Source organism: Leuciscus leuciscus (genome assembly GCF_965113295.1).
Source record: "Leuciscus leuciscus genome assembly, chromosome: 15".
In the NCBI taxonomy this organism is placed as follows: Eukaryota; Metazoa; Chordata; class Actinopteri; order Cypriniformes; family Leuciscidae; genus Leuciscus; species Leuciscus leuciscus.
The window spans coordinates 3583565-3600626 of NC_138739.1; the positions used below are offsets into that span (position 1 = coordinate 3583565).

Here is a 17062-nt window from a genome sequence, read left to right on the forward strand (position 1 = left end):
TATTCACATATATATATTTGAAAATATTTGTAATAACATTTCACAACATTACTGTTTTTTTAAATGCAGCCTTTGTGAGCAGAAGAGACTTTTAAAATCATGCCTGATAAAAGTTGAATAAGGCCACTGAGAATGGCATCAAATACTACATCAAACTCTTTAGTAGTTACAGGGATCTTATAATGATTAAGGAATTCACAGTTAAGAGATGTTCATTATTCTTATATAACTGTCTGACCGAAATGATACAGTTATTATACCAGTTTCTGTAAAATAAAGATTTATTTTTAAACGTAATATATTTTTTGTTCCAAATCACAGAGTTGAGTGGAGAAAAGTTATGCTTAAAAATTCGTTTTTCATAATCTATCATTTATTTCGTCTCGCGGTGATGACGTCACCACTCTCGCCGTCGCGCGTCTCCTGAGTCTTTTGAGGTAAACAGTTCACACGTTAAATCACGTAACTCTACTATAAAGTTTACTCGACATATTACGGGGTCTTTTCAGAAAGGTTTTCATCGTGTGTCTGTTTCTTTTTCCATACAAAACGGTAAGATGTTAGCGAACTACTTTGTTGTAATTTAGTTATTCGGGAATCGGATTCATATGGACAAATTACAAGCGTTGATAATGTCATCAGCGGCTGTCTTTATATTTACATTTATATTACTGTTGTTATATATTTTCTGTATCATTCTTGTATTCTCTATATTCTTGTTGAATGAGTATTGATAGTCTATGGCTCATCACTATTATCAGAGCAGCTGAAAAGCCTCTTTATTTCGTGTCAATAGATCCTGTTTTCTCCTCATTCATTATGCTGATGTCTTCAGATCTGTAAATTCACACATTAAGCTCATTTTATTGTCAACAGATTTGAGCAAACGACATGATCAGCTATTGTGACATCTACAAGATATAGGTAAGTTTCATAATGGCTTTTATTTCAATAATCTGTGATGAACCATGTTTCATATGCAACACAATAAACACAAACAAGTTGAGTTAACTGTATTGGTGTGCCATTTGTTTCTTGCAAATCTGTAAATATATTTTTATGTTTTAATCTTTTTTTTTTATTCTTAATTTTTTAATAATGTGACCATAAAGTGGGTGGACAATTTTTTTTTTTAATCAATAAGTGATTTCTTCTTGATTTTGTCGGATCTGCTCCTCCTCCTTCAGTGAAGCACCTCCTCCTTCAGTGAAGCTCCTCCTCATCTTTCAGGTAAGCTCCTCCTCCTCCAGTGAAGCTCCTCCTCCTCCTCCAGTGAAGCTCATCCTCCTCCAGTGAAGCTCCTCCCATTGCAATTCACGAATAAATGCTGGAATATTCCCATCAGCTACAAGTGAAGACGAGCATCAAACCATCAGGAAGAGCTGAAATCTGCAAAGACAGAGTTTATTGAAGGACAGTGAGAACATGAGAGATCCAGAACACTGCAGAATGAAACACACTGAAGAACAAAGAGGTTGGTGTTTATTCCTGATTCTTCATTAGTGAGGCTGAAGAACATTAAGGTTATAAAGCAGTTCATCAGATTTAGCTCTGTTATAGTAGGACAAATCTAGTTGTGAATTATAATTAAAGCAGCAAATAATATGAACCGGGTGCAATTATTTATTTTTAACAAGGATGTTTGTTATCTGTAAGTCAATATTAGTATTATCTGAGCATTTTTTTTCTGTTTATTTTACATCTGGTTCACAATTACTGCAACCATGTTACCAAAATGATGGATATGTCTTAATACAGTTTTTGCGCATTCCAAAATATTGTTATTATCTTGCTAAAACACCAACATAATTTTTTTTTTTTTTTTAAATCAAATAAATAGACTTTGCTACACGTGGTTTAGTTTGTGTAAAAACAGGGAGTGTTAAAATTATAACATTATTGCGTATTTTTAAAATATTAATATTTTAGGTAGTTGCATAGTTTATCAAATATTTAATAGTTCTCACTACAAAAATGTGATTTATTCAGAGCCTTATAAATGAACAAAGACGTTTGCTTTCCTGCTCCAACCCCCTCTTTCTTACCACAAGGGCCATTAGTGATCCGTAAAGAAGTGCTGATAGTGATAAAGGTCTGTCGGCCAAGATGTGTGTGTACATCTGAGGTTTGCTAAATGTCACACCTTCAGTACGATGTGGGAAAGCTGTAATCTGCTGATTGGTCAGTTTAAATGTCTCACATTTGGTTCAATCACATGTTCAAAAGGATTAAAGAAGATTGTAAGGCTTTGTCTACAGCTGGTGTTAAGATGCGTTTTGGTCAGTTGGATCACAAGTATACAAGGGACCAATCCCGTTTACACCTGGGGCCTGTACCATGAAGGTAGCTGAACAAACTCGGGGTTACAGGATTAGTTTTGAGTTGACAACCAAACCGATGCAATCAGGCTTTATTGGTACCATGATGCAGCTCATCAACTTTCTCTGTCAACTCAGGCTTTGATCCTTAAGCTATGATTACTCCACGCGCGCGTGCACATAAAAGAGTGACGTCGACACTGAACAACCAATCGCGGGTAGAGCGTGAGCAATATATTTTCCCGCGGAGGAGCAAGAGATAATCATTCAGAATCACGATGAATTTAAATATGTATTTCAAGCTCGAAACAATATGGTCTCTGCTGCCAAAGCAAGAGAAGACTGTTGGAGAAAGATTGCTGATTGTTAATGTGTAAGTTAAACAAATACGTTCTATATTTATGTAAAATTATGTATGTATGTGTAGCCTATAGGCCTATGTGTAATATAGGCTATTTTTATAATATATAAAAAATGATACATGCACATTTTTTATATATTATAAAAATAGGCTATAGGCTATTACACATAGGCTACACATACATACATAATTTTACATAAATATAGAACGTATTTGTACTACTAAGAAAGCTAGGGAATCCTAACATAAGATTAACAGAATAATAATAAAGATTTAAAATAATTCTTAACATGTTTTATATTGTATAGCACATTTGTGCAATTTGCTTTTTGAAAAAAATAAAATAAATAAAATGTGTTCATGTGATGTCACCCTATCAATATATCTTACCGGCAATTTTATAAAAGCCCTCTTTTATGGACATGGCCGATAAATGTCCGGGGAACACTATTAATGAAACTATTCATGTACTCCTGCAGAGCGAGGACCACCTTACGAATGGTTCGACAAACCGTGTTTTCCCCTATAGCTTCTGTGCGTCACCCACCGTGCAGGAATGTACCACTTGCAACAAAAAAAAAAAAAAAAACGCAACGCAATATTTGCGGTACAGTAAGTGCATGAATTCGACGTGTTAAATTCTTTATGTGCGGCTCAAGAAGTTCGCAAAGATAAGACATTCCTTCCGCGGAAAATCTGTATCTTTCATACAAGTAACTATCAGGAAAGGCAAGGGGATTTTGTCTGGCTAAAAACTCTTTCTCTACGAAGTGCTCGTCAAACAATTTGCGCTGAGATGTCACAGGATTTGGAAGAAAAGGTGAAGTCATTGCAACAGACACTGGGAATAAGTTACGTCACCTATATGTTTCTTTGCTCTCAGCTGATTGGTCAAACTTCAGTCTGAGATCTTGAATCCAGAACATAACCTGCCCCGGAGCAGGTTAGCCGTGCAGCGTAAGATACCATGGCAACGAACACCGATTAAAGCCAAGCTATTTTCATAGTACCTAAAACCCAGGGTTGGCGGAAACTAAACTGAAACATAGCTGGCTAGCCACCTAAACCGGCTTCATGGTACAGGCCCCTGGTGTTTCAAATCCATCTCTTTTATCCACTTTCGACCACTTTTGTTTTGTTTCTTTGTGGGGACGGTCTATGGGCTGGTAAATGTACGGGCTTTCAATATAATGGGTGAAATAAGCTCATGCAATTTGCATGTGAGAATGACCAGAGACGGACAGAAGAATAGATGAAGAGTTTTGTTTCTGCTCTTAAAGCTGCAAGTCCACGTCAAACACAGAGTTTTCCTTCTTCAAACCAAACTTGGGTCTTCAGCCAACAAAGTTTAAATGCCGTCTGGCTACAGCGCTTCCCATAATGTTTACGCATTTGTGTCTGTTTGAACACACTCGACCACATGAGCGTCTACACTACCAAAGCAATCCGGTTGAATGTGTTTTCGACTACCTCTGGAAGTGGTCAAAAGTGGACAAGCTCAAATTGTTTTAGACCCTGTTTACACCTGTGTTTAGCACGTCCACTTGTGATCGGATTGTCGAAAACACTTCTTAATACCAGGAGTTAGAGTCCTGCACGGGTTCGGGTACCTGACGGGTGACCCGCAAATTTTGCTCAAACGGGTGAAAAATATCCAACTGTGTCGGATACGGGTGCGGGTCGGACACGGGTCTAAACACGGGTTTAAAACAATCACATGCAAACGTAAAAATATATGCATATTTTTAGGAACACAAAAATATGCCTGTATTTCAAGTTGATAAAATAATTTAAAATCCACATCAGTTTATTTGTGCCAACGCGCCACGCTCTCCCAGGATCTATAACGTTACCTAGGCTACTTTCACAAAATTCCTCATAACCGCGCGCGCGATCTGCTTGCAGTCGTCGAGATGGATGCTGAGGAGTTGAAGAAAAGAATAGCTAGTGGAGATTGTAAAGTTGTCGACAACACGTCATCAAAAATCAAGTCCAGTGTGTGGGAGAAATTTGGAGTTATCTGAAGTAAACAATATTGTGAAAGGCTTTGCTGCATGCTCGTTTTGGATAGCCGCACATGTGGAACTTCATCCCTGAGGAAGCACGCAGATAACTGTGGTAACAAACCAAGCAGTTCTGTCGAACAGTATTTTTCAAATTTAACACTGTTCAGTATGTGTGGTGTGCAGGGCGTGTTTGAACCCAACATTGTCAGATGTAGGCTAGACGAAATTGCGTGGCAGATATAGTGTTGTAGCCGCGTCTGTTACTCAGTTTTGTGGTAAATTTTTTTTGTAATTGTGTCTATAATGTGATTGGCTAAACTGATTTTATTTCGGGTGCGGGTCGGGTGTCGGTTCTATTTTAAGCGGGTCGGGTGCGGATTTTAATTAGTGCTGTTGACGGATAACGGGTCGGATGCGGTTTGAAGCACTGCGGGTACGGGCGGGTGCGGATTTACAAAATCGGACCCGTGCAGTTGCTCTAACTGTCTAACTGTTGCTCTGGCTCTTCTTTTTCTGCTCTCTGTTCTTCTTAAAGCCCTTTGGCCAGACTCAACTGATCAATGGCATCTCTCTTTCTCTCGATTCCTTTATAAACTTACACTCTCTCTCAGGTTACATTTTACATACAGTATGTGTTAGGTAAAATTAACTGTAAATGTTTTATCATCTTTAACATGTACATTTTACCCATGTCAAGTGTAACTATAACTAAATACTGTTACTAGACTCATTCAGTTATAAATGATATAACTAACACATTTTTTTTTTCCAGTATTAACACTGAATTACAACCAGTTTTGGGTAAGTTACTTTAAAAAAGTAATTAGTTATTGTTACTAGTTACCTCTCACAAAAAGTAACTGCGTTAGTAACTGAATTACATCATTACAAAAGTAACTAGTTACCAGGGAAAGTAACTATTGCGTTACTTAAAAAAAAAAAAAAAAAGTTTAAATATACGAAATTTCTTGGATACCCCCAATATGAAATGTTAAATGAATGAAATGGATACTAAATAGAACATGTTATTATTATAAAACATTGTACACTAATCTACATTAGTTTAATGTTGCTGTGGGACAATGTGAGAGACACCTATTAACTTAAATATTAAAATATTATCACTACTATAGTGGAACAACAAAACACAATAGATGGTTTAGAACTTCTAATATTTATTGCACAGACCACAACTGGCCAACAAATAATAAGTCAAAAAATAAATTATGCTTCTTAAGAAATGTACCAAAAATAAATAAATAGAAATAAAAAATATGCATACACATACACTAGTGCATATAATTAAAATGATAAAACTCACACACCTTTACAACTGGTAGACATACTGTATAGCCTACTTGAAGTATTTTCTTCCTCACAGTAGTAAGTTTAACAAAATTGCTCTCAGTATAATACTGAACAATGTACCAACATTAATAATAATAAAATATAATCTTTTGGGGGTTTATTTTTAGAACCTGCAGAGAACGTCATCATCAGAGGTTATTTTAGCCAAATTCTAGTAATTTTTGCCGCACGTGTTCACAACCGGTCAAACAAAGATGTTTTCAGATGCAGGTTATTTTGGAGTTTTATTTTATAACCATGTTATATAAACTAATTAAAACATTGCATATAATACCAATATGCTACAGAGATTATTCTAATGCTGAAATTTGTAATTTATTTATAAATAAAGTATTTATGCTCGGACACATTGGGTCTCTCTCGCACTGTCGAGCGCATTCTCGGACACATTGGATCTCTCTCGCGCACTGTCGAGCGTGTTCTCGGACACACCTGGTCTCTCTCGCGCACTGTCGAGCGCGTTCTCGGACACACTTGGTCTCTCTCGCGCACTGTCGTGCGCGTTCTCGGACACACCTGGTCTCTCTCGCGCACTGTCGAGCGCGTTCTCGGACACAATTGGTCTCTCGCGCACTGTTGAGCGTGTTCTCGGACACCCTCGGCCTCTCTTGCGCACTGTTGAGCGTGTTCTCGGACACAATTGGTCTCTCTCGCGCACTGTTGAGCGTGTTCTCGGACACCCTCGGCCTCTCTTGAGCACTGTTGAGCGTGTTCTCGGACACAATTGGTCTCTCTCGCGCACTGTTGAGCGTGTTCTCGGACACCCTCGGCCTCTCTTGCGCACTGTTGAGCGTGTTCTCAGACACACTCGGTCTCTCTCGCGCACTGTCGAGCGCGTTCTCGGACACACTTGGTCTCTCTCGCGCACTGTTGAGCGTGTTCTCGGACACCCTCGGCCTCTCTTGCGCACTGTTGAGCGTGTTCTCGGACACAATTGGTCTCTCTCGCGCACTGTCGAGTGTGTTCTCGGACACACTCGGTCTCTCTCGCGCACTGTCGAGCGCGTTCTCGGACACACTCGGTCTCTCTCGCACACTGTTGAGCGTGTTCTCGGACACACTTGGTCTCTCTCGCGCACTGTCGAGCGCGTTCTCGGACACACTCGGTCTCTCTCGCGCACTGTCGAGCGTGTTCTCGGACACACTTGGTCTCTCTCGCGCACTGTCGAGCGTGTTCTCGGACACACTTGGTCTCTCTCGCGCACTGTCGAGCGCGTTCTCGGACACAATTGGTCTCTCTCACGCACTGTCGAGCGCGTTCTCGGACACACTTGGTCTCTCTCGCGCACTGTCGAGGGTGTTCTCGGACACACTTGGTCTCTCTCGCGCACTGTCGAGCGCGTTCTCGGACACAATTGGTCTCTCGCGCACTGTTGAGCGTGTTCTCGGACACCCTCGGCCTCTCTTGCGCACTGTCGAGCGCGTTCTCGGACACAATTGGTCTCTCTTGCGCACTGTTGAGCGTGTTCTCGGACACCCTCGGCCTCTCTTGCGCACTGTTGAGCGTGTTCTCGGACACAATTGGTCTCTCTCGCGCACTGTTGAGCGTGTTCTCGGACACACTCGGTCTCTCTCGCGCACTGTCGAGCGTGTTCTCAGACACACTCGGTCTCTCTCGCGCACTGTCGAGCGTGTTCTCGGACACACTTGGTCTCTCTCGCGCACTGTCGAGCGTGTTCTCGGACACACTTGGTCTCTCTCGCGCACTGTCTAGCGTGTTCTCGGACACCCTCGTCTCTCTCGCGCACTGTCGAGCGTGTTCTCGGACACACTCGGTCTCTCGCGCACTGTTGAGCGTGTTCTCGGACACACTTGGTCTCTCTCGCGCACTGTTGAGCGTGTTCTCGGACACACTTGGTCTCTCTCGCGCACTGTCGAGCGTGTTCTCGGACACACTTGGTCTCTCTCGCGCACTGTCGAGCGCGTTCGCGGCGTTCGCCTAGTTTTTGTCCAGTCCGGCGCCTCATAAACACACACACCAGAAAAAAATGGCTGAGAGAGAGCCTACTCGGATGAAAACCTCTTCAGTGAGCTCAATTATAGTAACGCCGCATTTTATTGACAGTAACGGTAATGGCACTGTAACTAACTAATTAGTTTGATTACTCGTTACTGAAAAAAATAACGCCTTTAGTAACGCCGTTTATTTATAACGCCGTTATTCCCATCACTGATTGCATTTGCAACACAATATAATACGGCCGTAATGGAACACAAACATGATGGTTCGGTACAGCGGGGGGGGATAAAACTAAACGTAGATTTTTTTTTTATATATATATAATTTTTCTTTTATTCATTTACTGAGCACTTTTTTAACTTTAATTTCAGGCCCGATGGATGAGAATGAAGTGGAGAAACATCAAAGAAGATCTCAGAAATCTTTCACTTGCACTCAGTGTGGAAAGAGTTTCACATACAAACAGAGTCTCGAGATTCACATGAGGATTCACACTGGAGAGAAACCGTTCACATGTGATCAGTGTGGGAAGAGTTTTAGACGTCAAGGACACCTTCAGGAACACATGAAGATCCACACTGGAGAGAAACCGTTCACATGTGATCAGTGTGGGAAGAGTTTTAGACATCAAGGACACCTTCAGGAACACATGAAGATCCACACTGGAGAGAAACTGCATGAATGTGACCAATGTGGCAAAACATTTTTGTGGGCTTCAAACCTGAAGAGACACTTGACAGTTCATTCACAGGAGAAACCACATTCATGTTCTTTGTGTGGAAAGAGTTTTTCACGTCCGCAGGATTTAAGACTTCATCGAAAAATACACACTGGTGTTAGAAATCATGTGTGCTTTGAGTGTGGGAAGACTTTTATCACAGCTGAAGTTTTGAAACAGCACCAGAGAATTCACACTGGAGAGAAACCTTACAAGTGTTCACACTGCGACAAGAGATTCAGTCGGTCAGGAACCCTGAAAACACATGAGAGGATCCACACTGGAGAGAAACCGTATCACTGCACTGCATGTGGGAAGAGCTTCACTCAATCATCTTCTCTACACAGACATACAAAAACTCACATTAAGTAGCTTATCTTCAGTTCCAGCACTTTCAAGTGCGATGCCACCTCTCTTTCCTATTAGTTTGTCTTAACCAGCCTCAACCACGGCTGTAGCCAGTTATGAAGTCACCAAGGTCCAGACTTCAGTATATTTCCGAGGTGTATATAACAAAGGTTGTGAAATGATTCCCTAATATAGTATTAAATCTACTTTAGTGCTGCAAGGAAATTGCACAGCTCCAAGATCTTCTCGTCTGAGCTCTGAGGTCTGTCGCCGCTCATCAACATCAGAATATTGAGATGACCAATCAAATTAAAGTAGACAGGCTTTATGTTCACAGAAGCTGCTGAGCACATATTCTAGCACTTCAGTTAACGGTCATGAAGTGTGAGATCAAAAATAGCTAAACTAAACATTTCATATTTGACAGCTATTTTAGGATAAAAATGTTAAACAACCGACAAAAATAATCAGGAAAACTGATGTATATAAATATCAGTTGACCCTATGTTAGCTTTCTTCACTGACAAAAGAATATCAGAGAAAGCTCAGCTTTAGGAGGGGAAGAGACAGGCCATAGTAGGGAGACTGAGAGAAAAAGAAAGAGTGATGGAGATTTTAGCCGTCATATGTCTTGAAATGCACATATGTATTTTCTCGGGGGAGCATGACCCCGAACCCCCTGAACTACCTCATATCTCGGACTCCGGCGATTCTAGAACTCTACAGCCCTGGCCACAACCATCGACAGTATAAAAGAAACATTGTCAATGTGTCGCATTAAATAGTTTATATTTAACTGAGAGATTCACATCAACTCAAAGATAAAGTTCCTTCCCAAAGAGCAATATCGCATATATAATGTTGCTTAATATAATCTATATGTTTGAAAGTACAAGTGTTTTTTTGTTTTTTTTTACTAACTGTTCTTGCTCAGGAAGCTGAAGAAGAGTTTGATTGAGATGCTTTGCTGTCTTGTTAGTCAATAAAGAGAGAGTCTTATTTGCTTCCAATTTTACTTTCTTTTTGTATTTTCTGCACCAAGTATTAAACTTTTATTGTCCATTTTTATTGTCTGCTCCTTCTTGCATCAAGAATAAATAATTTGATCATTTTACTTTAGTTGCATCTAAAAGTCATGCTGAGTAGAAATACATAATTATATTTCTCTTGGTCCCTTCAAAGTTGCATTGGATTTTCTCCTCAGCGTAAAGGTTAAGAGACCCATCTATCACTGTTTTACATGTTTGTGGTGTTAGTTTCTAGAGTAAATATATAGGCTTTAATCTGTTTCTCGCATCTTCACGAAAGTCGTCGAGGCAGCCCTTGTGCCACTCCGGCAACACGGGGTTCGCATCCTGAGCTATCTCGACGACTGGCTGATCCTAGTTCACTCTCGAGACCAGGTTTACGAACACAGGGACATGGTGCTCCGGCACCGCGCCCGTTTGGGCCTTCGGGTTTACTGGGAAAGGAGCAAACTCTCCCCCGTGCAGAGGATCTCTTTTCTCGCTATGGAAATCGACTCGGTCACCATGTGTGTGCAGCTTCCGAACGAGTGTTCGCAGTCACTGCTGAATTGCCTGAGTCAATTCGAGGGCAAGAGTGGGGTTCCACTGAAGTTATTTCAGAGGCTCCTGGGGCATATGGCATCAGCAGCGGAAGCCACACCGCTCGGACTGCTTCATATAAAAAACGCTTCAGCACTGGCTTCGCAATCGAGTCCCTGGCAGTATGCTTGGCTCTGCACCGTTTCTAGGTGTTGCTCAAGGACCAACACGTAGTAGTCCGTTCAGACAACGCGGCGACAGTAGTGTACATCAACCGACAAGGTGGTCTACGTTCCCACCGTATGTCGCATCTGAGGTCGCTTCAAGCCATTCACATTCCGGGAGAGCTGAACCGTGCGGCCGACGAGCTCTCATGGGTTCGGCCACTTCCTGGAGAATGGAGACTCCATCCCCAGACTGTTCAGCTCATTTGGGAACAGTTTGGTGACGCACAGGTTGATCTCTTTGCCTCCGTAGACTCTTCGCACTGCCCCTTGTTTTATTCCCTGACTGAGGGGACTCTCGGCACGGAGGTCCTGTGCAAAATTAGGGAGGATGAAGAGCAGGTCCTTTTGGTTGCGCCTTATTGGCCCACCCGGACTTGGTTCTCCGAACTGGTGCTCTTCACGACAGCCCTTTCCTGGCCAATCCCTCTGAGGAAGGACCTCCTTTCTCAGAGACGGTACACCTTCTGGCACCCACGTCCCGATCTGTGGTACCTACATGCGTGGGTCCTAGACGGGACACGGCAGGTTTAAGTACCCTACCACCTCAGATGGTGGCTACCATCAATTCCGCTAGGGCCCTCTCCACGAGACACGCCTATGCGTTGAAGTGGAACCTCTTTGTCACCTGGTCTTCTTCTCGCAGAGAAGACCCAAGAAAACGCCTGATCGGGTCCGTGCTGTCCTTCCTCCAAGAAGGGTTAGAACGAAGGCTGTCTCCTTCCACCCTGAAGGTTTACGTGGCTCCGATCTCTGCGCACCCCGACCTTGTGGAGTCGAAAACGGGGGGACAGCATGACCCGGTCGTCAGGTTCCTAAGGGGGGCGAGAAGACTCCTCCTTGCTCTCCTCTTATACCCTCTTCAGACCTCGCAGTGGTCTTATCAGCCCTGCAGAGAGCTCCCTTTGAGCCATCATGATCAGTGGAGCTTAAGTTCTTGTTTATGAAGTCAGTCACTTTGGCCTCCATCAAAAAGGCAGGGGACCTGCAGGCATTTTCCGTTGACGAAGCGTGCCTGGAATTCAGGCCGGCTAACTCTCACATTATCTTCAGACCCCAGCCTGGATACATGCCCAAGGTTCCTACCACTCCTTTCAGGGATCAGGTGGTGAACATGCAAGCGATGCCCTCGGAGGAGGCAGAACCAGCCTTGGCACTGCTCTGTCCAGTATGTGCCCTCTGTGCTTATGTAGACAGAACGCAGTGTTTCAGGACCTCAGACCAGCTCTTTGTCTGTTATGGTGAGAAGCTGAAGGGAAAGGCTCTTTCCAAGCAAAGGTTGTCTCACTGGATAGTGAACGCCATTGTCTTGGCTTACCAGATGCAGAGTCGTCCATGCCCCCTAGGAGTGAAGGCACACTCCTCCAGGAGTGACACCCAACACTTTCGCGAGATTCCATAAACTTCGGGTAGAGCCAGTGTCCTCTCATGTACTCGCTTTTACTAACCAATAAGTAGGACCTGCTCGGTGTCATCGCTTGCGGTGCCATTACACTCCACGGACTGGATGTGTGCGCTATTTCACTCAGTTCTTCTTAGACCCTGAGTTCTTCCTGCACTGTAGATGCCGTCACCAGAGTGTATGCCCGCTCGGTCAGCCCTTGTGATTGGCTAGGTGCCTTCATGTGCATGGCTCCCCCGTTGGGCAACCCCCACATGTGTATTTCCATGGTAAGTCTCCATTGAGGACGTGTCTTTCCTGTGACTCGAGGTTGAAACATTCCACCATGCGGGCTGGATACCTTTAAGTTTTCAATATGCATTCCACTCTCAGGTTATATGTGTGTTCAAAGTCCTCCCTACGGGTAGGCGCTTTGTTACATATTCCACCTGGGATATGCCACCCAGTGTACCTTGGTTTTCCTGCATTAAGCCTAGCCCTTCGTCCTTGCTAGCCTCATGATAGGGAGCTCAGTCTTGCGCAAGGCACTGGAAGACAGCCGCCGTGGCGTGATTAAATTGGGACCCCCATTTCTTCATTCACTGACATAACTCGCAGTGACTGAACGAAAGGGAATGTCTTGGTTACACATATAATTCTCGTTCCCTGAGGAGGGAACGGAGACGTTACATCCCTTTGCCACAACCACTGTACCGCTGGAACGGCCTGGAGTTCAGTGTCCTTTTATACCTACGCGGTGGGGCGGAGTTGCACTATGCAAATTCTGCAGACCCATGGCATTTCCCTTGCCATTGGCTCGGTTTATAGAACTTAAAGGTAATAGGCTTCTAAGTGAAACCTCCATTTCTTCATTCACTAATGTAACGTTGCCGTTTCCCTCCTCAGGGAACGAGGGTTACAGACCATGTTTTTTGTCTTCAAATCAAACTTGGGTCTTCAGAAATGTTGTAGAGAGACAATAAAAAAATTTGCAGCAAGTTATAAATTATTGGTATTGCCTTTTTTTCTTCCTTTAAACTTATCAAGGCTGGTGTAATATGCAAATAAGACAAATGAGTATGAATATAATTCCTAATCTGCAGAAAAAAAAGAAAAAAAATACGTTTGTTTCAAATTTTACCTTTTGTATTTGCTGCACCAAGTATTTACCCAGCTAACAAAAAAAAGGTCCCCAGAATGTCCCCTAAATGGCCTCTGCGAACGTCCCCCAAACGTCCATGTTTAGCGTCCTCTTGATGTCTAGCGGACGTTCGTGAAGATGTTCACAGGATGTCCAGCGGCCATTCGGGACTTTTAGGGGACATACTGTACACTTTTTGTTTTACTTCTAGGCTAACCAAAGAAAACAGACACATTTATATGATTGTAAGATTAAAATATATATGTATACAAAATCATATTATTTTATTTTCCACAATTCTTGTAGATGAATTCTGCAGCAGTTGGTGATGCACAAGATGCCCCAGTGCTAAGATTAGTCATGAAGAATCCCTATTATCAATTTTATGTTATGGTCTTAGGCACACCACAACAACAAAATCTGCCCTTAGTGTTTTATTAGACCTAATTAATCTACATTGTCCAGAAGGAACCAATGGAGTACCCAGTAGTCAAGTCGAGTCACCTTTATTTATATAGCCTTTTTTTACAATACAGATTGTATCAAAGCAGCTTCACAGTGTTAACATGAAAATAATACAACAAAGTTTGTTTCTAGAAGAAAATTGCGTCATCATCCACCTTTAGTAAGGCAGATCAATAATATTGTTGAATATAAGCAAGCCAAAAGCCAAGGCAGTAGCCTATATACGTTTCTTAAAATCTGATTGCAACTCTTTTGAGATTATGTAAATCTGCCCTGAATGTCATCATTACTTCGGAAATGAAATCCCAGCTGTGCCTCATGTGGGTCTGAACCCGGGGATATGAACTCACTTGTTAAATCAGGTGACATTTTAATGTAAGTATCAATTAGAAAACAATTGGAAGCAAATATGTTAGATTCAGCATTTAGAGCAGCGTTGGATTACAAATGGACCAGGGCCAAAAGCTGTTCAAGATATATTTGATGGTGCCTTGTATAAAGCTGTAGATCCCCTAAATGATCCAGACCAGTTGAACCTTTCACTTACTTGGAATGTTGTTGGTATCCCCATTTTTAAAGCGTCTCACTTCCACATTTGGCCAATCCAAATCATAATCGACGGGCTTCCCCCAGACATGAGAAGCAGATGTGCTGCTGGCTGGTTAGTGGTTTGGTGCAAGCCCAAAATGAATTATTTTATGCAGCCATTTGTCGATAAATGCATTCAGCTAGAGCAGGAATGTCCAACAGTAATGCACAAAGCTTGAACGTCCGTGTGTTTAATCTTGTCTGTGTGTTGCTCACTGCACTGTCCAAAATAAAACAATTTAATGGGGAACATGGATGTCACTGGCAGGGCTGGACTGGCCATCGGGCATACCGGGCACTTTCCCGGTGGGCCGACGTGCTTTTTGGGCCGATACATCTCATACTCAATCACAACTTTAAACGAGTGAGCGAGCGTGCAGCAGTGTCAGTGTGTATCTGTCAAAATAGTCAGCGAGATGGAGAAGAAACGCAAGGAATGTGCAGAGAAATAGTGTGAAAAAATAGAAACAGGCCTTTAAAGCAGACACTGTAAAATGTGTCAAAATATATGTTTTCTGCCCTTCATCAGCTCCTGTGGCAGATGATGATAGTGAGGAGGATCAGGAGAGAGATGAGAAAGTGTAGAGCCTGCGGTAAGCTGAACTACTTTCAAAACACTTAGGCTATGTCATGAGTGTTGGAACCCATAACCCAGTTACAGATTATTTCCACATCTGCATAATTGACGATTACCGCAATTCACTTGAAATTTAATGAGAGGCGTTTGTAAACCGTTTCCCGCCAAAATAAAAGCTTGATGCAGTTTGCGTCAAAATAAAAGATCATGTGCTTATCTCTTTCAAGTATAGAAATTGGTACACAGAACTAATTATGAAAGTTTCCTTTATTTTTTAGTGCATTTGTTTTACAAAATATGGCTATTACTGTCATACTATCATGCCCCCAAACCCCTAAACCCCCCTAGAAGGACCGAGGTCCACCCACCACAGTTTTACCAAAAATCCTGTAAGAAACACTGGTATTGCTATGCCAATGCAGCTTATAGCTTGATTTAGGATTCATCACTGTGGAGTGTAGTTCAACTGTATTAATAAATGTCAAATTTTTACTTATTTCATCTGTTAACTCTCACTTGTTCCTATACTCACTCATTATCTGGCATTAGTGGTTTTAAGGAATAGGAAATGGTATGCATATATTTAAGGGCGTGCAAAGATGGGTGGTGTTTATGATCGTATAGTGGGCCAGTCTGGGCCAAAATGCCCGGGCCGATTTTTTGTCCCAGTCCAGCCCTGCTCATTGGTGTTATAAGAATGGAGAAGTTGTTGCCAAGGGGAATGGTTCCACTAAGTGACTTAATTTTAACTGTTTATTGAACTGTTGTATGAAATCAATGTCACATTTTCAATCGTGATGGTGTTTGGGAAACAGCACTCGGTGTGTGAGGTTGCTTAACTGTATCATATGTTAAAAATATAAAAACTCCACATTTTGAATTTTTATAGGCAGTGTGTTGTTCACTGAGTTTCTTTGTGTGAGCTGCGCTCATTTGTTCAGATTTCTCCTCGAGAGGCTGTGAACCTCAACAGCACAACATTGTTACCGTCAGTAATACATTTATAATCCGATCACTATCGATTACAACTTACAATAAATGTAATAAAATCAGAATTCTCTCGTTTAGTGATTCCTTAGTTAGTTAGTTTTTTGTTGTTGTCATTGACGTTTTAATCAGGCTACTTGTCAGGTCGGTAAAATTCTCTTTTACTTGTCCCTTCAAAAGATCCACTTGTCCCGGACAAGCGTTAATGTCGAGCCCTGGGTAAAGGTAGAAGTGCTGATAGTGATAAAGGTCTGGGCCCGTATTTATCAAGCCTCTGAGAATTACTCACAAGAACACTGCTAAGAATTAACTGAAGAGTAAAACATTGGGCGATTCGTGTGTCTGCTAACTAAAATACAGTCTTCATGATTTGGTTTCTCTTCACATTCAAAACGGTAAGATGTTAGCGAACTACTTCGTTGTTATTAGGAAATCAAACTATATTTAGATTCATAAAGACAAATTACAATGGTTGATAAAGATGGGTGTCATAGTGTCTGTCTTTATATTATTACTATGTTTTCTGTGTCATTTGAGAAATAATAGTAATTTTAAAGCACTTTTATTGTCTTTCAGCAGATATTCTGACTCAAACAATCTGTTTCTAGTAGCAAATACTTATAATAAAGTGAGATAATCTGCTGATCCTGAATGGCTTGTTGAATGAGTATTGATAGTCTATGGCTCATCACTATTATCAGAGCAGCTGAAAATCCTCTTTATTTCATGTCAATAGATCCTGTTTTCTCCTCATTCATTATGCTGATGTCTTCAGATCTGTAAATTCACACATTAAGCTCATTTTATTGTCAACAGATTTGAGCAAACGACACGATCAGCTATTGTGACATCTGCAAGATATAGGTAAGTTTCATTACACTGTTTATTTCAATAATCTGGATTTAAACACGTTTCTAATAAAACATGATAAACAAAAAATAAGTGATTCTTGATTTTGTCAGATCTGCTCCTCCTCCTTCAGTGAAGCTCCTCCTTCTTCAATTAAGCTCCTCCCACTGCAATTCGCTACAAGTGAAGACGAGCATCAAACCATCAGGAAGAGCTGAAATCTGC

The 17062-nt window shown here is 41.8% G+C and overlaps 2 long non-coding RNA genes across 2 annotated transcripts; both read left to right on the top strand.

The window, feature by feature from the left end:
- The first annotated feature begins 419 nt into the window (after positions 1–419).
- LOC309476441 lies at positions 420–1471 on the top strand. The gene is made up of 3 exons (XR_014198153.1): positions 420–552; positions 877–924; positions 1188–1471. It is a non-coding gene; the product is annotated as an uncharacterized lncRNA (long non-coding RNA).
- Positions 1472–5445: 3974 nt separating this feature from the next.
- Positions 5446–16852, top strand: LOC309476414. The gene is made up of 3 exons (XR_014198121.1): positions 5446–5486; positions 8384–15017; positions 16805–16852. It is a non-coding gene; the product is annotated as an uncharacterized lncRNA (long non-coding RNA).
- Positions 16853–17062: the final 210 nt, after the last annotated feature.